The sequence below is a fragment of the Ranitomeya imitator genome, chromosome 2 (assembly GCF_032444005.1).
Source record: "Ranitomeya imitator isolate aRanImi1 chromosome 2, aRanImi1.pri, whole genome shotgun sequence".
In the NCBI taxonomy this organism is placed as follows: Eukaryota; Metazoa; Chordata; class Amphibia; order Anura; family Dendrobatidae; genus Ranitomeya; species Ranitomeya imitator.
In genome coordinates this window covers 140,130,941-140,154,188 of record NC_091283.1, presented here as the reverse complement: position 1 = coordinate 140,154,188, position 23,248 = coordinate 140,130,941, and positions in this window count along the sequence as shown.

Genomic DNA, 23,248 nt, shown 5'->3' with positions numbered 1-23,248 from the left:
TGTGTTACACTCCAAGGTGTTCCCCAGGTTGCCTTTCCTGAGCTTCTATCTTCAGGCTCTCATTAAATTGTGGTTAAATGGAACAACTGCATTTGGCGTACTAGTTGGTTTGGGGCCTACTATCGGTGTCTGCCACTCCTTGCTGTTCTCCTCCACTGAACAAAGCTGTGCCGCCTGTTTACTACGGTTGCCAATTTTGAACTGCATTTCGACTACTTACTGATTTGGCCCTACTCTCTGTGTCAGCCTCTCATTCCAGTTGTCCTCCACTGCAATGCCCCCTGGTTATTCCTGTGTTACCAATTTTGAACTGCATTTAGCCCACTTTCTTCTTTGGGCCTATATCTGTGTTTCCACTTCATCGTGCCCATTGCCCAGCCAGTGATAGATGAGTCTGCTGGTACATTGACCCATAACGCAACATTCCCCGTGCACGCTACACAACAACATTGTGACCCTGCTGAAAGTCAGGTTGCTCTTCCCGCATACCATACCACCTTACACGGGGACAAAGAGGAAGGTGCAGATGAAAGTGCAGGTTCCTTCATCAGGTGGGGGGAGGAATACTAGTTGGCGACGTCACTGGCACAGGGCCTCTCATAGTACGCAAAAGTGTTGCTGCCGGTGGGAGGCGCCCCCGCCGTGCAAACACACCGCTGTACTTTGAGGGGCCCTGTGCCAGTGCCAATGCCAACGAGTGGGCCCCCCCTGCTTGCTCAGGTTCACAGCACTTGCAAAGTTGAAATACTTACCTCTCCCTGCTCCACTGCCGTGACGTGGTCCAGATTTCCTGGGCCCACTAATTACTTGAACCAGCCCTACCCCCCACAACTTTAGCCAAATGACCCCCAATTTCAAATGCCTTCCAATTATTATAAGGTAAATTACGCTTGACAAGCTTCATTAAGAAGAATGGATGGTTTTGACATTAAAATGGCCACTCTAGGTGTTTTCCTGGCCCCCACTCACTGCCGACTATGCTGCCCCATTGACTTGCATTGGGTTTCGTGTTTCGGTCGATCCCGACTTTACGTCATAATCGGCCGATTTCACTCGACCCGACTTTGGACATAGTCGGGTTTCGCAAAACCCGGCTCGACTCTAAAAAGGTCAAGGTCGCTCAACTCTAGTTCCTACCATTCAAACATCAATATATGCAATATTACTGCCACTACAGCAGTATTGTAGAGGCTTCCCTCCAACTGTCCTGTTCATTACCACCCACCATTTCACAACACCAACCCACTCCCATAGAACCCCCTTCCCCCCAAATGAACACTCGTAACACCTTTCCAATGGATAAATTGGTCAAGACAGCCTTTTATTATACAAACATTACAATAAGTAACTTTTTAGTAAGAAGGTTCTTAGAGCTCCAAAACCTGGTGGAAACCAGAAAATAATTAACAATCCAGCATTACCTATAGCTGCAACCACAGGCTCAGTGGACATCTTTGTTGCCCGGAAAACCTTTTCCATAGCACCAACTCCCAGGGACCCCACCTTGTAAAGCCCCAAAATCCACCTGGCAATTAACCAAAATCCAAACATAAAGAAGAGGTTACCAACCACTCAATATACTACCCCCCACCACAATTTTGCCACCAAATCAAAGAACTCCCTCACCACAAAAAAATTCAATGCCTAAGTAGACCACCCAATTTTTGTTTTAAAACATAACTTTTATTATAAACCTTATATGCCATTCCACCGTACTTATCTGCAGTCTTATCCAATCAGGTAATTTAACACAGATACAGATACTGATATATGAGTAAAATCTGACCATGCATACTGACAGATCTCTCAATTATATTGTGGGTATGCTAAGGCTGCTCTCCACCTATGTAGCAGCTATGATTGATTGCAATTTTCCTAATATATTGCCATCAGCCCCATAAATTCACAGAGATGAATTGCATATTCCACCATGTCACTCAGTAGCTGGTCAGCCGAGGCTGACTGCTCTCACAATTGCTCCCATTTAGTTTTTTACTAGGTCACAAAGCAGCTGATAACTGAGAAAAGGCTGCCCACGTAGTATCCCTATCTTGGCTCCTTCCTGTTTATAGCGATCTGGCACCTGTTGAAATGCCCATGATGTCTCTACAGCTGTGCCCTACACCTCGGCCTGTTTCACCCACTTATATTCGTGGGTACATCAGGAGGTTCAATCATTTACCACAAGATATGTGGTTTATACAGAAGCTAGTTCTCCTGGCATTGATGCGAGCCACGTTCAGCGGCACAGACAAAGAACGTATATTTAGAATAACCCGCCCTCTCCTCTGACACGCCTCCCCTCTAGCCAATCATTCAGCCTCTCTCACAAGGCCAATTGAACGTGGCCACGTCAGCGGGGATGCCATCGCATCATATGAGGTGGTATCCTGAATTTGAAAGATCTGGAGAAGATCTGTATTAATGGGCCAAATCCCTGCTGCAGTGTTTGCAAACTTTGTCAAGATCTACAATAAAAGTCTGACCTCTGTAATTGCAAATAAAAGTTTCTGTACCAAATATTAAGTTTTCTTTTTCTATTAAATCAAATGCTTATTTCATACAATAAAATGCAAATTATGTAAAAATCATACAATATGATTACAAATTGCAGACCTTTACATTCTTTGTAGGTGGAAAAGCTTTAAAAATCTTCAGTGTATCAAATACTTATTTTCTCCCATCCAAGAGCAGGAAGGGTAAATGAACTGCTGTAGGAGGAGGAGGAAGCCCTGATCAAAGTAGGGCCAGTAATCCTCAATGTTGGTAGCACATGTGCCATGCCAGGGTGAGAGTCGGCCCAGCCTCCACAATGTTCACTCAGTGTGCTGTCAGAGGAATGTAGCATCTGCAGGGAGTTTGTATGCTCTCCCCATGTTTGCGTGGGTTTCCTCCTGGTTCTCCAGTTTCCTCCCACATTCCAAAGACATACAGTACTAATAGGGAATTTAGATTGTGAGCCCTATCGGGGACATCGATGATAATGTGTGCAAACTGTAAAGTGCTGCGGAATATGTTGACGCTATATAAATAAAAATATTATTATTATCTCTGGCCACAAGAGCTTATCAACATTTCGGTCATTAATTGTACAATCACAGTAACTGCGTTGGTAAAGGCATGGGTGATGTCCCTGTACACATGCTGGTACAAGGTGGGGATGCCACACCGGAAGAAAAAGTGATGGCCAAGAACCGAGCACCAAGGGGCAGCTGCCGCCATGAGTCGGAGGAATTCCTCTGTGTCTACAAGCAGCCTGAAAATGTGCCTGTTTAGTGTTTGGGCTTGTGGGCGGTTGGCTGGGAAATTTCATTTTGGTTCCAAGGCCTGAGTCCATGATTGGTTCTGGATGGTGACACCAGTGTCTCTTTCCCTGTGTTAGGTGCTTCACAAGCCCCTGTCTATGACACTGACGCAGATGTCTTCTGCCCTGCACCTGTTCTTCCACATTCTGAGGCACCATCATCAGTCTCTGACAAAAACTTGTTCCCGCACAGCGATCAGCTCTCCCTACCCCAGGCCTTGAACTAAAAATTTTTTATCGTATTTTTGGAGTGTTATATAACTGTAATATAACACAAAGCACATAATACTCTAGGGTTAATATGATGGTGTGATATGCTATGTGGGTATCATTTTTCTGTATAATTCTATTTTACTTGTTTTCATGGTGTTCTATTTTAGGATGAGTTGTTTGCTAATTGATTATTGGCTGTTGCTGACATCTGATATCAGCCCCCACAGTGTTGTTTGCTAATATGCTAATGACATATTGACCTAGTTTGTTGAAATAATGAGCCCCTGCGACCTTTCCCCTCCTGACCTGTGAATGAGAAGAGGAACTTGTAAATATCAGGCAGGTGAGACACAGATCAGTCTTGTGTGGAATGATGATGTGAACACAGCACGTCAGGGAGAAGGGGAAGCATATGGACCATATTTTATCCTCTGTCTGCTGGATTATTGGACTCTTATCTCCTTGGACATTTATCCGGTTACTGAACTGCATTCGGCTTCTGGACTATCTTATCCTTTGTGTGGTGGATAGTATATGGACCTTTCATGTTTTTGCCTAAATAAAGCTTTTGGAATTGTTCACTATTCTCTTGCTCTGTTGATTGTGTGGTATTGGAGAATGACCCCGCGACAGTTAACAAATTCAATACAGAGGTTTTTTTAAAAGCTTTTTTGGAGTGTTATAAATTACCGAAATTAGTAAAGCCCAAAAAAGGTAGTAGGGCCTTCTAGTTCTCGGAACAGTACCAATTAAGGACAACACAGAAACACAGATCTTCTCCGGATCCATCCAAAACCTGAAGATGAAACAGGTACCCCAAAAGCTGCACCTTCTGGATGGTGAAAACACATTTTTATAGTTTGGCATATAATATTAGTTTGGCATCTTAATATTTCCAGCACCTGTTTAACATGCCCCCGATGTGTCTCCAAATCAGGAGAGTAAATCAAAATATTATCTAGATAGACCACCACAAACCTATCCACCAAATGTTAGGTGTCGAGTTCCTGCCGCTGCACAGGGGGAATCTCGAACCACCTCCGCTGCGGTCTCCCATTCTTCTCCAACCACAGTGGAGCCTGCTCAGCAGAGACGTCGGTCCCGGCGTCTGGCTCAGGCAGATGCTGTGCGCTTGGCTACTGCTGATCTTCTAGGCTCAGCCATTGTAACCAGCACTGATTAGCGGCGAGCAGACGCTCCTGGGACTAAGTCCTGCTTTTCCTCTACTGAGCATGCCCAAGGGACGACCTCTCATGGAGGTCGGGGGTCACATGCTCAGGTCCTGTAGCAGCTCTTATTGGACCACTAGGAAGGTCCCAGAGAGCTTCCTCTATGAAAGGCTTGCATGGCCACACGGCCATGCGCTAGTATAAATCAGTAATTGTGTGTGTGTGTGTGTGGATGTATGCCTGTTCTGGTGAAAGCTCCGAATCATTCCCATCCCTAGAGATGATGAATGTTCGCGAATGTTGGAGCTGTCTGGCGCCAGAGAGTGCCATCCAGCACCAGGCACAATCTATGCTGCGTCTAACCAGCACTGACCGCCAGTGCGGTGCTGTACGCACTCTGTGAGGCTATCTCCAGTTTCTCCTGACAATCCGTCAGAGTAGGATAGGAACTCCCACTTGATCCCAGTATCTGACTCACGGCATCCTCAGGCATGGGCTCAAAAGCCACCGATGGTCAGAGCGGGATCAATCACCAGCATCATGGGGGTGAATTGCAGGGATCCCACTAGTATCCATTTGCTGCACCCTGTGACTGCTAACAGGGCACCTTTATTCCCTGTGACTCAGTGAAGCAACAGAGTTTGCTCTTATACAGACCGGGTGAAGAAACTTGTGTCATATAGTGCCACCATTAACTAGCAGCAGGTTCCACTCCTGCACGATGGACTCCGGGCTGCAAACGCTCCTTTACTATCATTATATTTACTAGGTGCGTTCCGCCAGCCCTAACACCAAATGATGGAAAATATAATTGATGAAATGCTGACACACTGCAGGTGCATTGGTCAGACTATCTAAATGTCCCTCTGGGGTATTGAACACCATGTTCCATTGATCTCCTTGTCTGATTCTAGCCAGGTTGTAGGCCCCCCTTAAATCCAACTTTGAGAAAACCTTAGCTCCCACAACCTGGCTGAACAGATCAGGAATCAGAGGAATAGGGTATGGATCTCGGACGGTAATTTGATTTAATTTCTGGAACTCTAAACAGGGGTGTAGACCGTCATCTTTTTTCCTCACAAATAAGACCACTGACACCACGGGCGAAGATAAGGGTCTGATGTGTCCCTTCTCAAGATTTTCAGCAATGAAATCCTTCATGTCTTATCTCTCAGGACCAGATTAAACAGTCTGGACTTTAGTAATTTAGCTCCGGGGGGTGAGATTAAAAGGACAGTCATATTCACGATGAGGATACAAATCCTGTCACCCCCTCTCAGAGAAAATATCCTCAAACCCTGACAAAAATGCAGGTAAATTTTCTGTTCCAACTGTAGAAAGGGAAATATTCAAACAGTTCTCATGACAGTAATCTTCCCAGTCAATGATCTTCCTGGCGTGCCAACCCATCAATGGATTATGTTTCAACCAGGGAAGACCCAATACAATTGGGGTGGGAAGACCGTCCAGGACATAGCAAGGAATTATTTCGGAATGAACCAATCCCATCCTCAGTCATATTCTGTACATTTTAAATGAGATCTTTCTGTGCAAGTGGCACTGAGTCGATGGAGAGAATGGGAATGGGCTTAGCTAAAGGGAAGACCCCTAAGCAGATCTAAAGTCACCCTGTCTGCCATAAATGTCCCTATATAGGTTCAGCACCTATCGCCAAGCAGGAACCTAATCCCTGCCTGACCCTGGTGACAAGCCCTGCTTAGGGAAGGAGGAGATGTGCACTAGTCAATTACCACTACCACTAAAGGAAGCAGGGGTAGACAAACAGGGAGAACACTTATCATAACAATATAGCTATAAGGGTCCTAACTGAATAAAGATAAAATATAACCTTTAATTATAACCTTTAAAATTGAACCCAGACCATGCACATTTGTGCCCCTGCGTTGCTTCTGTCCTGACAAGGACAGTCCCCAGATATTATTATTGTGGGGCACCGACCACCACTCAGAAAAATGTATGTATTCCCTACGCATTTCTTCCCCAATAAGGTGGATTCATCAGGGGAATCTAATGATAAGTATCCAAAAGTGGGAGTTCTATAAATAATTATTTTATAATATAAAAGCTATAGAAATGGGGGGGCCTGCAATGGCAGATTTCTCCCTATCAAGGCGTGACCGTTTGTATCACTGGCTCTATTGTAAATGTGGCTCATTAGATTCCCCTGATGAATCCTCCTTATTGGGGAAGAAACGCGTAGGGAATACATACATTTTTCTGGTGGTGGGTGCCCCATAATAGTGATATCTAGGGACTGTCCCTGTCAGGACAGGAGCAACGCAGGGGCACAACAGGGAAGAGTAGACATCCTCCTCCCCCCATTATTAAATACAAATAGGTACATATGCTCCTGTCCATGATGGATTCAATATGGGACAATGAGATTTGGTAAGACCAAACCATTTTTTATAGAGCACTGTTAAGCACGCACACGTTATGTTTTTGGTAATTTGTGTCACAAATGTGGATTGTCTGGATTCAATTTTAAAGGTTATATTTTATCTTTGTTCAGCTAGGACCCTTATAGCTATATTGTTTGGATACTATGAGGGTAATTTATCAGTGGAGTAAATAAACCACTGAAGCTGATTTTGGAACACTTATCATAAGAAGACTCAGAGATGAAACACAGACATCCTCCAGCACCACCAAAGATGAAGATAGCCAAATGCTATAGCTCCAAACCTCAACAGGGGGAAATGGAAAAATCACCAGCAACTCCCAGCAGCAAGCTGGGAGTCTATAAACACCCAGGTCCAATTGTGTCAATTAGAGCCAGAGAAAGGTTGCTACTGGGCCTAAAAGTCAGAAGGGTTAAGAAGGTGTCTGCAAAGCCAAATGCAGAGACCTTCTGCAGCTAGCTGCAGTGCGACTGTCTGCAGCTTCTAACACACCTGTGACAGCGCAGTTGCATTTATCTTGCCCCTATTGTTATTTATTAGTGATTATTACATTCTAACTATTAACAGAAAAGCTGCTTAAATTACTGAGATATTGCAAAATATGAATTTTATTTATTTCTGTTAATAATTAAAATGAACAGAGAATGAACATTTAATCTGCATACTCTCATCTGTAGCATTGAAATTGACATCTTAATTTGTCATTCTTAATCCTTAAACACATGGATCTGATCTAAACCAGAACTGCTAGGATAGATCTTTTTTAAGGTGACAGGTAGAGATGTAACGTGAAGCTTTTGAACCCCAATGTAAAATCTTTAACAGTGCACATCTTTCACATGGTGTCCTGTTATGTATCAAGGTCTGACTTTAATTTGTGGTCTGTGTGAGATTCAACGGCTCAGCCTCATTCTTTTGGATCCAACTAAGAGCTAATACCATTCAAGCCCAAGGCAAAAAAATAGCCACGGTTTTCAATTCTCATAAAATCCCTTTAATCTTATATTGTTTAGATTTTTACATTTCTGGTGCCTAACTATACAAGTGGAACTTAGTCATCTTTTGTCAGATTTAGACAAACTCTTAAACTGGATCTGTCAAAAACATTGAGTTAAATACCTTGTGAACATTCTTGCTCACCTCTGATTCTACCTCTCTTTTCCATTTTGCACAGATTTACTCTATTGCAGAGATATTCACACTTGTTTCTTCTGCAGCACACTATGTGAAATCTCTGCTTAGTAGTTTAACTAGAGTTTTTTTTCACAATCTTCTCTAAAGGCATGTGCTGTCACACTTTCCTCCCAGATGTCAACAATCACAGCTGGCATCCTCTGAGACTGATAAACTGCTAAATCAGTTGCTGAGGTGTAATTCTCAGCATTTGGAATGGAAGGGGTGAAAGTGCATGCAACCAGAGAAAACTCTGAATAAATAACCCGTCGAACTGCCAAACAGAGATTTCACATACTGCACTCCATAAGAAACAAATGTGAACATATCTGGAATGGACTAATAATGCAAAAAAAAACTAAAAGTGTCATAATCCGGGGAGCTCAGGGATTTTTTACATGGTATTTCACTACATTTTTTTTAAGCAAGTGACAGATCTTCTAAAAAAGTAAAGTGCTCAAGAGTTCTCAGGGATTTTTTTGCATGGTATTAAGCTAACTTTTCTATAGCAAGTGACAGGTCTTCTAAAAAAAAAAGAAGAAACACACCCAAGTATTGTGAGGTGTAAAGAGGGCAGCCTCTAATTCTACTGTATAATATATTTAACATATTTTATACATTTAACTGACATTTATGCATGGTAGATCACAAACATGCATCTGTAAGATAATGACTCAGTGACTGAGGTTTAACACTTTTAGGCTGAAGTTTAGTTTTATGATTTCGCTTTGATCAAATTTCTATATTTATTGCCCTTAAGAGTGAGCAACCATTAAAGTATAGCATTACCAAACCAATAAAATGGCACCTACTTTTACAAGGTCTACATTGATTTTCCGAATAAATAACATTTTTACAAACTACTATGTTCAGATTGTTTGTCTTAGAGAATGAAATGCTCCCATGGGATGGAAGGAATTTGTCTGCTTTGCCTTGGCTGATAAAGAATATCTCCAGTTTATACTAAAACTAGCTGAAGAGCCCGGCGTTGCCTGTGCATAGTAAATATCTGTGGTTAGTTATAGCACGTCGTTTCTCTTATTTTCCCATCACGCCTCTCATTTTCCCAATCACATCTTTAATGTTCCCCCTCACATCTCTCATTTTCTCCCTCACACCTCTCATTTTCTCCCTCACTCCTCTCATTCCCCCCTAACACGTCAATTCGACCTCACATCTGTCATTTTCCGATCACTACACTATTTTCCCTCACTCCTCTCATTTTGCACTCACACCTTTTCATTTTCACCTCACACCTCTCATTTTCACCTCAGTATATACATGTTTGTCATCTCCCTTATATATAGTATACACCTGTATGTCATCTCCTGTATATAGTATATACCTGTATGTCATCTCCCCTGTATATAGTATATACCTGCTGTGTGTCATCTCCCCTGTATATAGTATATACCTGTATGTCATATCCTCCTATATATAGTATATAACTGTATGTCATCTCCTCCTATATATAGTATATACCTGTATGTCATCTCCTTCTATATATAGTATATACCTGTATGTCATCTCCTCCTGTATATAGTATATACCTGTGTGTCATCTCCCCTGCATATAGTATATATCTGTGTGTCATCTCCTCCTGTATATAGTATATACCTGTATGTCATCTTCTATATATAGCATATACCTGTATGTCATCTCCTCCTGTATATAGTATATACCTGTAGGTAATCTGCTCCTGTATATAGTATATAGCTGTGTGTCATCTCCTCCTGTATATAGTATATACCTGTATGTCATCTCCTCCTGTATATAGTATGTACCTGTATGTCATCTCCTCCTCTATATAGTATATACCTGTGTGTCATCTCTCCTGTATATAGTATATATCTGTGTGTCATCTCCCCTGTATATAGTATATACCTGTGTGATCTCCTGTATTAGACCTCATTAAAACGTTATTTGCTCAGTATTTTTACCTCAGTATTTGTAAGATAAATTGGCAGCCTGATAAATCCCCAGCCAACAGGAAGCTCTCCCCCTGGCAGTATATATTAGCTCACACATACACATAATAGACAGGTCAAGTGACTGACAGCTGCCGTATTTCCTATATTGTACATTTGTTGCTCTTGTAGTTTGTCTGCTTACTATTCAGATTTTTATTTTTGAAGGCTAATACCAGACTTGTGTGTGTTTTAGGGCGAGTTTCGTTTGTCAAGGTGTGTGTGTTGAGTTGTGTGTGGCGGCATGCATGTAGCGACTTTTGTGAGCTGAGTTTTGTGTGGCAACATGCGTGTAGCAACTTTTTGTGTGTCGAGTTGCATGTGACAGGTTAGTGTAGCAAGTTGTGTGCAGCAAGTTTTGCGCATGGCGAGTTTTGCGCGTGGTGAGTTTTATATCTGGTGCCTTTTGAGTATGTGCAAGTTTTGTGTGAGGCAACTTTTGCATGTGTTGCAAATTTTGTGCATGTGGCAATTTTTCCGCGTGTGCAAGTTTTGCGTGTGGTGAGTTTTCCATGAGGTGAGTTTTGCACTTGTGGCGAGTTTTGCGTGAGCCTAGTTTTTGCATGTGGCGAGTTTTGCGCGTGGAGAGTTTTGAGCGGCGACTTTTGTGTTTCGACTTTTATGTGGCGAGGTTGGTGTATGTGTGGTGAAATGTGTGCTGAGGGTGGTCTATGTGTTCAAGCACGTGGTAGTGTGTGGCGCATTTTGTGTGTGTGTTCATATCCCCATGTGTGGTGAGTATCCCATGTCGGGGCCCCACCTTAGCAACTGATCGGTATATACTCTTTGGCGCCATTGCTCTCATTCTTTAAGTCCCCCTTGTTCACATCTGGCAGCTGTCAATTTGCCTCCAACACTTTTCCTTTCACTTTTCCCCATTATGTAGATAGGGGAAAAATAGTTTGGTGAATTGGAAAGTGCGGGGTTAAAATTTCACCTCACAACATAGCCTATGACGCTCTCAGGGTCCAGACGTGTGACTGTGCAAAATTTTGTTTCTGTAGCTGCGACGCCTCAAACACTTTTCCTTTCACTTTTTTCCCCATTATGTAGATAGGGGCAAAATTGTTTGGTGAATTGGAACGCGCGGGGTTAAAATTTTGCATCACAACATAGCCTATGACGCTCTCGGGGTCCAGACGTGTGACTGTGCAAAATTTTGTGGCTGTAGCTGCGACGGTGCAGATGTCAATCCCGGACATACACACATACACACACAAACACACACACACACACATTCAGCTTTATATAGTAGATGTTTACTTACCTGTAAATACTAACAGAATAGTTAAAAAAATATATGTTTTTTGTAGTTTGATGAAGAAAAAAAGAAAGAAAGTAACGTTAGGTATTAAATGGAGAAAACAGCCATTTTAATTTCTTTAAAAAATAATATTGTGACTTCAACCTTTTTACGACATGACGTACCTTTACGTTATATGTCGTGTCCCAGCCTTTGATGGGGGCTCACAAAAAGAAGCAATCAAAACATAGTATCTATCCCAAAATGATATCAGTAAAAAGGTCATCTCAGGGTGCAAAAAATAAGCCCTCAACTATAGCCCAAAAAATCTGTCTGCAAAATGTCGACAAAAGCCAAATTTAATTTTACAAATTTCGGAATTTTTTTCACCACGTAAAAAAAAGAAATATGATACATGTTTTCAATCTGCACACTAACACTGACCTGCAAAACCATATTGCCATGCTAGTTTTACCATATAGGGAACATAGTCAATAAAAAAACTCCCAAACATTTGTGGAATTGCACTTTTTTTGCAATTTCAAGCCAATTGGAATTTTTTTCCCCATTTTCCACTTCATTATGTGTTAGAATGAATAAAATCATTCAAATGTACAACTCGTCCTGCAAAAAACAAACCCGTATACAATTATATTACTGGGAAAATAAACAAGTTTTGGTCCTTGGAGAAGGGGAAGAAAACAAGAAAAGGAAAAAGGAGAAAATGACCATGTCATGAAGGGGTTAATGAAACAGAAGCATTTGCTTGTAAGAGTAAAATAAATGTAATTGAGAAATAATTATGTCAAAATTAATTTGCTAATGTGGGAATGATACACTCTACCAAGGACATGGAAGAGCATAAAATGTTAAATTGGCAAAAATAGGCTTTACAACGTGGTTGACATTAACAGTGAATTTTTCAGTCAAAATAACCATTTGAGTATTTTATTTTTACAAGATGAGTTTGCAGTTTTGAATGACACCATCCAGTATACCAGAAATGTTCGGAAAAATAGGAAAAATTCCAAATGATTTGGAAAAAGTGAAAATATCACAATTCTGCCATTGTTTCTATGATTTTTTTTATTTAATTTTTATATAGTTCATTGTGCAATATAATTTTATACAGCCGTAAAATTATAAAGATGCCAAACTTATTGTCATATTAATTATTTTAGTGCCTTTAAAAAAATATGAACTGTGTAAAGAAAAAAAAATTGCCTTGTGTCACCATTTTCCAAGACCCATGGACTTGATCCTACAATGTTTACCTACTTTTCTTTACCTACTGTACCACTGCCCTATATACAAAATCAAGGTCTGATGTGAAATCCGGTCTTTGGTTGGTGTAGAGTTTCTACTCACTTGGCTGCGTTTGAGGTAGGCCCGGGAAGCGATTTAGGTACAATGTTCAGGCTGGTTTATTACGACTCCATAAACCATGCATCAAACAAAGGAAATAAATGGCTTTTCAGTACAGAAAAACAAAAAGAAAGTAAACAGTCCAAATAAAGGCACTATGATGTAGGTCTGGTACACTCATTCTGGATAGCTTCCAATACAAAATCTCAGTCCGGAGACTTTACACAGGAGGCCTTCTTACCTCCACACACTGTGAAATAATGCTCCAGCTGGACTTTCTTATATCCGCATACCACGACCTGGGGTGAGGATATGTGAGCTGTCAGTCCCGTCCATCTCTCTGAATGCTCATAAACCCGGCCCTTGACATGCCTTATTAACACTCTCAGGCCTATGCGTGTTGAATCTTACTTCTGAGCTTACATCACTTAGGATAACCACCTCTGTTATACATATCTCCCTTCAATGATGTGTTCATCGGCCAAACGGCCATCTTACACTGGCCTGCAAAGGAGTTTCAAGATGCCAGTGACAGAGGCTATCAGCAGGCCCACAGCTGCCATGGCACCCTACAACTATAGGGGTGGAGCTAGGGGGGAGATGTTTTAGAGAAAATAAATTATCAGATCTATTTGCTAAATGTATTTTTTCATTGTAGACAATTTTTTTATATTACTATCCCTATTAAAAAGAAATTAGAAATTTAAATTTTTTTACACTAGCTACTTTAAACTCATGTTTTCTGTTCTTTTCAAAAGTCTCATTATCATCACAGGTAGTTTTGCAAAGACTCGTAAAACCCCTATATGCACTAAATCCTACTCAAAATAAGTGAATACACACAACAATATTCAATAAAAGTACCTATTTTTATTCATACATTAGAATAAAATCCATATATTTAAAGAAACAATGAAAGGACATTTTGGAGGGGATAAAAAGTCATATACAGGAAAATTACAAGAAAACATATAGACAGTGGGTATTATCAGTAAATAACAGTAAACTTCTATAATATGGTCGGATGATGGATGTGAATATAACAATAGATTCCATGTAGCATTACATAGTAATGTGAATATAATGATAGAGTCCATATAACAATATATAAAATTACACAGTAATTGCCAGTGAATAAATACATTAATAATCCTATACAGACATCATAGTTGAGTTGCCAGTTGCAAGTACCCAGGGACTCCAACGTACGTTTTGCCAGGTTGCCTATGTTGGAGTCCCTGGGTACTTGTAACTGGTAACTTAACATCCTAATACCATTTTGTACTGTTATGATGTCTGTATAGGATAATTTACATATTTATTCATTGGCAGTTACTATGTAATATTATGTATTGTTATATGGACTCTATCGTTATATTCACATCAGTCATCAGACCGTATTATGGAAGTTTACTGCCATTTATTGATTATACCCACTCCCTATACGTCTTAGTGTGAATTTCCTGTATAGGAATTTTTATATCCTCCAAAATGTCCTTTCATTGCTTTTATAAATATAAGGATTTTATTCTTATGTATTAATAAAAATATGTACTTTTATTGAACATTTTTATGTGTATTCACTTCTTTTGAGTAGGATTAAAATATAATAGTGAATACTAACATATACAGTACAATGTGCATTCATTAGTGACTTAGTCCTTTTGATGTTGTTTTCCCTTTGTGCACTGATAATACAGGATCCACTAAACATAATAGGTGAAGTGAAAACTGACCCTGTTCCCTCTCCATTCACTATGACCTTGGTACAAGCTTAGTTGCTGCATTGATACAAAAAATAGGAAAGCGCGAGCAATGAAATGAGGCTGAGAAAAAGAAAAATAACCATAATCAGAAATGTTTTGTCTCTACCTACAATTGTCACTGGGAAAATATGAGGAAAGCTCTGCCCAATCATTCATCTGGTTTGAAAACGGATAACACTTTAGTGTTAGATTTGGCAAAGGCTCATTTCAAGACTATGGTGAGAGGTAGAAATTTAAAAGATTTGCTTGTGTGAAGCCATTATGTTAATGAAGGAGTCTAAGAGGGGGTGTTGCCCCTGTGGTAATTGTGAAGGAGGTGCCAGTATAGTTTGTGCAACTAATTGGTTATTGGTTGGAAAAAGGAAATTAAAAATTAGAGGTTATATCTACATATTTAATGTATTATGCCACTTGCACTTACTAAAAGATTTACATTGGTCTAACATCCCTATTGGATCCCTATTGAGAGTGTAAAGCTAATTAACTGATGAAAGAATTCCACCAGAAGGACAGGAGCTGTAATTTCATAAAGAGCTATGGTGTTATGGACTTATTGTATGTCCTAGTTGTATATCGTTTACATTTTCGAGATCTCACAAACAAGCCGAATGCCTGCCAGGGTCTCAACCTGTTCTAGCATCCAGGGGTAGGGTGATACAGCTGGTAAGTACAACAGCTAATATAAGCCAGGTAGCAAAGCCGTGTTTGGTTTCCAAGTGTAACGGGGGCCCGGCCCAATCCGATGGTCCAAAAGCTGATGCCCTATGACCTTCCATAGAGAAGTTATGATCCATCATAAGCTTTGGAGCTTCAGCTGCCAGATCAAGTGGGAGAGAGACTAGGACCATCCCAGTGGGCAGAGAAGGGAGCGAATGACCAAGTGGTTAAGTGCATGTGCGACGATGTGGCACTTTGTTTTCTGCCAAAGGAGGTCACACAGTGCAGCATGTTGGAAGAAAACGGAAATAGCTGGCCCTCACATCACCCATGTGGTTGCCAGCTTCCAACAGCTGAACATCAAGCCAGTATATGACTTTGCTTATACTTTTGTATTTCCACTTGTATTTGCATATCTGACCGTTATGTATGGATACCCATTGTGTATATAGTGTATTGTCTGTTGTGCTCTTAAGGCGATTAAATATATGATTTAACCTTGGGTTTCTCTTTTATCTCGATCCATGAATCCAGACGTCCTTGTTCTCGGTTTTACCTTTCCATGCTAGCAAGGATTCTGGGGCGATCTAATCCAGTTAACGGACTAGGCTCATATCTATCTAGGAACTAGTGGCAGTCCTACCGGGCTGGCCAGTTGCTGTTTCACTGCTGCTGCTGAAAGGGGTACTTTCAGCCTGTCAGGGTTGTGATCAAGTGTGGTGCCACATGAGCAACTGCCTGGGCCACATCCTCTAACTCCTCATGCCTTCCTGGGCCTGTGTTGACAATACGTGTCTGTGTAAAACTGTACCAAGCTAACCTTACAATTCCCCACGGGGTGCAAAACATTCCATTGGTGGAACAGAGGAGACCTTACCGTGTGATCCCTTTAATATAATAGTGATGTCAGGTGGGGTGGTGAGGTGCTGGTTCATCACTGTGGGCTCTTGACAACCCAGTTAGACACTACAAACATATTCATACAAATTGTCACCACATTTCTGTTAATGAATATATAAATTCTATTATTACTATAAATGTAAAAAGTACTTAGCAAAGTACTTAGTTAATATTGTTTTCATCAAAAAGCATAAAAGCCATCGAACCGCGACAAGGTATACCTCATATGGATGTTTTTTAACTCTAGTGACTCACTTCTATCATTCAAGGGTGATGGTTTGTGAGTTTTCTTGTGAATACCAATGTTTGGAGCAGACGTGCTCTAAATTTGTGAGACTTTTAAAAATGAGCCAAGACTCTTGATCAAGGTTCTATTTTAATTATAAGTAGAGGAGCTGCGGAGACACCATCACGTGTTTCTCAACGCAGGCAGTGAATAGCCAGGCCTTTCACCGGGAAGGAACAACCAAGGGAAGGGCAGCATCCAATAAAGGAAAACATCCAATAGAGGAAAACCACCTATGCCAAGCATGGTATCCATCCACAGACAAATGCAGGGATTGCCTGTTTGTTAGGGAATCCCCACATGTGTTCAGGCTGTCTAGCAGCCGCAAATCATGCAGCTGCAGGGACACAAACATAATCTATGAGCACGCCCAAGATACTTGGAGAACACCCGAGCATGCTCGGAAAACTCGAGTAACGATCACCCTCGCTCATCACTATTAGGCACCAGTTGCTGAAATCAAGCAATGTTCACTGGTTCACACCTCAATATGCTTTCTTCGGATCTCTGTAGGGTGGTGCACTCACATAGGTAACATCAAGATAAATCATAAGAAATTGAAAGAATTGGACCACTCACCCAGATCCTTCTTGATGTGCAATTTTATTCCATGGTAAAACATAACATCAAACCATATTAAAGCCAGGCTCTCTCATCTGCATAGCTCCCCTGCTACCTGCACTCCGCACTTAAATATGGTTTGATGTCACGTTTTACCATGGAATAAAATTGCACATCAAGAAGGATTTGGTTGAGTGCTCCAATTCTTTCAGTTTCTTATGATTCATACTTATATAACTAGTTTTGTGAATTATATCATAACTTGTTTATGTGGTTTAATACAGTATGTGTGGGTGTAACAGCCACGGAAACTAAAACTAGAATCAGCAAACACAAATGTACAATAAGGACAGATCTTTTGCAATTACCAATCAGAAACATTTTTGTAGTTTAGGTTAATTGACCATGCTTTGAAGAGCGGATGGTGATAGAATCAGAATTCGTAAGAAGAAGGACCTGAGATGCATTTCTCCATTGAATAGCTACCATCTGGAGGGTTTGAATGTTGATTATTCTGTAAAAATGTGTATACCATTGGGTTTATCCAGTATACCTGTTACATCATGCATCTGTTTTTTTAATACTGGGGTATTATAGTTAGTATATTGATAAAGTGTGCATTTTTATTTTAATATTTTATTTATAAATTCCAATTTACAGTTGAAGTGGAAAATTTAGCAAGATGACAAAAGTTGAGAGAGATGAATGGATCTGTGTGGAATGGATCTGTGAGCACCTGCCATGAATATGATCTATATTATTAAAGGATTGTCTATTTAATAACCCCTTCCATTTATGGCTTGAACACCATTACTCAGATGGGTAGTGAGGAGTGAAATGAGGACATTTATTTGCAATGGATATGTGGTCATAGATGATTTATTCTGGAAATATATGTATTTATCCACAGATTTTCTTTCGCATATTGTTATTTAGAGGGATCTGATAAATGGGTTGTAGGGCTTAGTCATTGCAGAGAGAAGTGTTTCGGTGGCTGCTCATCTATTGGTCGTCTCCTGGGAATGTGCACCAAGGAATATTTCCTGTTTCTCGGTTCTTATATAGTTATGGGCTGGACAGAAGAACCTTGAGAGACTCTGGATTGGTTTTTCCCCTTACTGTATTTTTGAGACCCATAGAGCTTTATTCCCTCAGGAGAAAGGGTACATCTAGAATACCTTTTCGTTTTTGGCCTAATATCTCCTAATAACCAAATATAATTTCTAGATATTTATCCATCAATGTATTGTGGTATTCCACAAATTGGCCATTTCTATGGTATCCTGGATATAAAGTGTGCTTTCTTATAAATGTTGTGCATTTTTATGTGGATTGTGCATTTTAAATACATTGTGAGACCTTCTGACAGGTGGCACAAAAAGGTTCATCTTCTCCTCACAGGCTTGAACAGGTGACACAGCTCTGTTTTAATATGCAGAAGGTTCTGGAAAAATGCCTCAGGGCAGTCAGCCAATGACTGCAGCTCTACAGTCACAAAGAAGGTGGAGGAGCCAAGTCCTGTGAGATAGTTTTAATTTGAAGGGGCAGTTGGTCGGACATCTTGAGAAGAGGAAGCCATTTTGTAGGTGAAGGTATTACCAACCTTCTTCCTTCCTGCTTTGCTTAGAAAGGGGACTGACACGATAAGGGGAGTTAATAGTCTTCATATGAGGAAAACTACCGTTGCATCTCTAGGAGGAAGAATTACCCCAGGGCAGAAACAGAGCACAGTGCTGAAGAAGAAATATTCAGACTTAATAAAGCCAGAGGTTACTAAGATCTGCCTGTCTGCAGGTACACAGCAATCATCAACTGTGAGTGTATGTTATGAACTGGTGATTTAGAACCACAATGGACCTGGTGCTTAAGAGCACTGAAAATGACCTGATAGTTACTAATAACATAGGAAGAGCTCTGAGACGTGGGAACTCTGCTGACCGCAATCCCTAATCCTATCACACCACACTAGAGGTAGCCGTGGAGTGCTCCTGACCAGACCTAGGAGCCTCGGGCACAGCCTGAGAAACTAGCTAGCCCTGAAGATAGAAAAATAAGCCTACCTTGTCTCAGAGAAATTCCCCAAAGGAAAAGGCAGCCCCCCACATATAATGACTGTGAGTAAAGATGAAAATACAAACACAGAGATGAAATAGATTTTAGCAAAGTGAGGCCTGACTTACTGAATAGACCGAGGATAGGAAAGATAGCTTTGCGGTCAGCACAAAAACCTACAAACAACCACACAGAGGGCGCAAAAAGACCCTCCGCACCGACTAACGGTACGGAGGTGCTCTCTCTGTGTCCCAGAGCTTCCAGCAAGCAAAACAAACCAATATAGCAAGCTGGACAGAAAAAATAGCAAACAAAAGTAACACAAGCAGAACTTAGCTTATGCAGGGCAGACAGGCCACAAGAACGATCCAGGAGAGAGCAAGACCAATACTGGAACATTGACTGGAGGCCAGGAACAAAGAACTAGGTGGAGTTAAATAGAGCAGCACCTAACGACTTAACCTCGTCACCTGAGGAAGGAAACTCAGAAGCCGCAGCCCCACTCACATCCACCAAAGGAAGCTCATGGACAGAACCAGCCGAAGTACCACTCATGACCACAGGAGGGAGCCTGACCACAGAATTCACAACAAGTGTAATCCTGTACCTCAGGTTCCTGCTGTTTGTAAATAATAATTTGCCCCATTACCTTCAACAAAAAGACTCCTGGCTAAAATTCTTATGGCTGCTTCATGACTGGGGCTCAAATGCACTAACTACTACCACCATCATCATCTTCTGCCTAGAGACAGTTACTGTACAAACATTGTATTGTGGAGTTTCCAGTGTGTGTGTGTAATTTGAGAACAAAAGACTCTTCTCCTGGCAAAAAAGTTGGCCACTGTAAGATACATCATACCCTGTCAGGAGTACAACCCTCAGCCATACACCACATGAGAACGCCACAGTATCAGTCAGCATACAAGACATTGGGTAGATCCTTTATGATCTTTTTATTCAATAAGAATATTCAATAAGCAATTCGGTCCACCTTGTGCATCCCTTCATCACGGTCTTGGCTTAAGCTGCAATTTTTTCATGTTATCAGTTTGTTCAAATTTAGAGTTTGGAATATTTTATAATAATTACTGAGTATGATTGTTTACATGCTACTAGACATTGTAAGGCTTCTCCTTGTGGAGAGTGACATACCAGCTCTGGCTTGTCCAGGTAAGAAGGCTTATTCGCAGTCCAATGCTCCTCTGGGAAATTTAATATGCAAATTGCCTCTTAAGAGAGACAGAGAACTTGAACTCTATACAGTACCACCTGTTGGAAGTAGCGATCCTACAAGTCACAATCAACCCTTTAATGAGTCTCGCAATATGATTTAGGGTAAAAGCCAAATCGGAGTCTCAATTTGCAAACATGGTGTTTCGGACCCTCGTCAGTGCAAAATATGAGATCTGATTTGGCTACGTGAGAGACTCTAACTGAGGTCTAAGGGGTAAGGCTTCTCCTTGTGGAGAGTGACATACCAGCTCTGGCTTTCTCTCTGAAGAGGAAACTTGCATATAAAATTTTGCAGAGGAGCATTGCACGGCAAATAAGCTCCCCATGCCCATAGTCCCTCCCTCCCCTCAGCACTGGCTTCAGTGCACAGAGGTGGGAAGGACTAAGAGCGTGGGGAGGAGTAAATATTCATTCTCCTTAACAGCAACCACACATGTTAGCTGCGGCCAACATCTCCTGCCTCCTATGACCAGCTCCTCCACCGCTCTTACCCCTCCCCCCATATTCACAGTAGGATTATAAGTACATAAATACATCTGGACTATAAGACGCACCCCCACTTTCTTCCAAAATTTTGGAGGAAAAAAGTGTATCTTACAGACCGAAAAATATGGTATATAGACAAAGGAATCAATATTTCAGTGATTACAAATTTCACATTGTGAAAAATTTAGGGATCATATGACTGAAGATGTGAAGATGAGCATAGGCATAAGGGATTTGCATAATATTAACATATAATCATATTACTGGCTACTAACACAAGTAAGAATCTTAGCAGATCCCATAAAAGATGAATAAAGGATTTAGTTATCTGATAATGGTTATGATTCTCTCAAGTGTTGATATAAAGAAATAAAACTAATAGATAAAAATATTTAATGACATGTCAAAAGTAGTGTTCAGCATTCCGATACTGTAAGTATCTGGTATCGGCCGATACTTGCTGTATCGGAATTCCGATACCGAGTTCCGATATTTTTGTGATATCGGAAATCGGTATCGGAGTGTGCGGTGCATATGGTTCCAAGGGTCTGGAGGAGAGGAAACTCTCCTTCAGGCCCTGGGATCCATATTAATGTAAAAAATAAAGAATAAAAATAAAAAATATGGCTATACTTCACTCTCTGCAATTCTCAGGAACGGAGGTGGACGCTTGCAGCGGTGACAGCCAGGGTCCTCCGGAGGGGTGAGTATAGCCATATTTTTTATTTTTATTCTTTATTTTTTACATTAACCCCTTCCCGACCTGTGACACAGCGTATGCGTCATGAAAGTCGGTGCCAATCCGACCTGTGACGCATATGCTGTGTCACAGAAAGATCGCGTCCCTGCAGATCGGGTGAAAGGGTTAACTCCCATTTCACCCGATCTGCAGGGACAGGGGGAGTGGTAGTTTAGCCCGGGGGGGTGGCTTCACCCCCCCGTGGCTACGATCGCTCTGATTGGCTGTTGAAAGTGAAACTGCCAATCAGAGCGATTTGTAATATTTCACCTAAAAAACTGGTGAAATATTACAATCCAGCCATGGCCGATGCTGCAATATCATCGGCCATGGCTGGAAATACTAATGTGCACCCACCCCACCCCACCGATCGCCCCCCCAGCCCTCCGATCTGTGCAGCGCTCCCCTCCGTCCTGTGCTCTGCTCCCCCGTCCTCCTGTCCGCTCCCCCCGTGCTCCAATCACACCCCCCGTGCTCCAATTAAACCCCCCGTGCTCCGATCCCCCCCCGCACAGCGATCCCCCCGTGCTCCGATCCACCCCCCTGCACAGCGATCCCCCACCCCGTGCTCCAATCCACCCGCACGCACACCGATCTTCATCCATGCTCCGACGCCCCCCCCGTGCTCCGACGCCTCCCCCCGTGCTCCAACGCCCCCCCCCGTGCCCTGATCTCCCCCCCTTATACTTACCGAGCCTGCCGGTGCCAGTCTTCTTTCCTGGGCGCCGCCATCTTCCAAAATGGCGGGCGCATGTGCAGTGCGCCCGCCGAATCTGCCGGCCGGCAGATTCGTTCCAGAGTGAATTTTGATCACTGAGATATAACCTATCTCAGTGATCAAATTAAAAAAAATAGTAAATGACCCCCCCCTTTGTCACCCCCATAGGTAGGGACAATAAAAAAAAAATAATAATTTTTTTTTCCCACTAAGGTTGGGGTAAGAACTAGGGTTAGGGGTAGGGTTAGGGTTAGGGGTAGGGTTAGGGGTAGGGGTAGGGTTAGGGGTAGGGTTAGGGGTAGGGTTAGGGTTAGGGGTAGGGTTAGGGTTAGGGGTAGGGTTAGGGGTAGGGTTAGGGGTAGGGGTAGGGGTAGGGGTAGGGTTAGGGTTCGGGATGTGCACACGTATTCTGGTCCTCTGTGGATTTTTCCACAGAGGATTTGATAAATCCGCAGTGCTAAACCGCTGTGGATTTACCGTGGTTTTTCTGCGCATTTCACTGCGGTTTTACAACTGCGATTTTCTATTGGAGCAGTTGTAAAACCACTGCGGAATCCGCAGAAAGAAGCGACATGCTGCGGAATGTAAACCGCTGCGTTTCCGTGCAGTTTTTCCGCAGCATGTGTACAGCGATTTTTGTTTCCCATAGGTTTACATTGAACTGTAAACTCATGGGAAACTGCTGCGGATCCGCAGCGTTTTCCGCAGCGTGTGCACATACCTTTAGAATTAGGCTATGTGCACACGGTGCGGATTTGGCTGCGGATTCGCAGCAGTGTTCCATCAGGTTTACAGTACCATGTAAACATATGGAAAACCAAATCCGCTGTGCCCATGGTGCGGAAAATACCGCGCGGAAACGCTGTGTTGTATTTTCCGCAGCATGTCAATTCTTTGTGCGGATTCCGCAGCGTTTTACACCTGTTCCTCAATAGGAATCCACAGGTTAAATCCGCACAAAAAACACTGGAAATCCGCGGTAAATCCGCAGGT